The sequence below is a fragment of the Gavialis gangeticus genome, unplaced genomic scaffold (genome assembly GCF_001723915.1).
Source record: "Gavialis gangeticus isolate Ggan-Ray unplaced genomic scaffold, GavGan_comp1, whole genome shotgun sequence".
NCBI classification, from domain to species: Eukaryota; Metazoa; Chordata; order Crocodylia; family Gavialidae; genus Gavialis; species Gavialis gangeticus.
In genome coordinates, this window is record NW_017729031.1 from 101013820 (window position 1) to 101014376 (window position 557).

A 557-nucleotide genomic window follows, 5' to 3' on the forward strand; every position below is an offset into this window, starting at 1 on the left:
CTGGCGCCGGGTCCCCGCCGGCGGCGCCCCCCCCTCGGCCGGGCTCGTCCTCCCCTTACCGGCTCCGCGCGGCTCCGTCACTGCTTTCGTTCGCGCCTCGGATCTCGCCGCAGTTTTATTCTCTCCCCCACGTAACACACCGCGTCAAACTACACCTCCGCCGCGTCACTCACACACACGGGCTCTCCCAGCCCGGCGACAGGCAGGCAGCGGCCGACTGAGGAGCGCCAGCCAGGGAGCAAGCGCCGAGCGCGCCGCGGCCCCGCGCGGAAACGCCCGAGCGCTGCCGGAAACGCCCGAGCGCTGCCGAAGGCGGAAACGCCCGAAGGCCTCACGAAGCGCTTGGGCCGGGCCGCGCCGCGCGCCAGGCGGAGGGGCCCGAAGGTGCACGGAGAAAGCCGAAACGCGGGCGCGGGAGTCTCCGAGTGCGCACGGAGATGACCGAAGTGCGGAGTTGTGGGGGCATCAAACGCCCCGCCCGGGCCTCGCCGCCCTTGGCTCTTGCACCCCAGCCAGCCCGCGTTCCCATTGCCGTTGGACTGCCCGGGGGTCTGCAA

The 557-nt window shown here is 72.9% G+C and overlaps 1 protein-coding gene across 5 annotated transcripts in view; it reads right to left on the reverse strand.

The window, feature by feature from the left end:
- CREB1 (cAMP responsive element binding protein 1) overlaps nt 1-264 on the reverse strand; it is an 88099-nt gene extending 87835 nt beyond the window's left edge. For all 5 annotated transcript variants that reach the window (XM_019523453.1, XM_019523455.1, XM_019523454.1 and 2 more), the window contains exon 1: nt 60-264. The gene's annotated coding sequence lies outside the window, so the exon portion shown is untranslated. The remainder of the gene's footprint in view (nt 1-59) is intronic.
- Nucleotides 265-557: the final 293 nt, after the last annotated feature.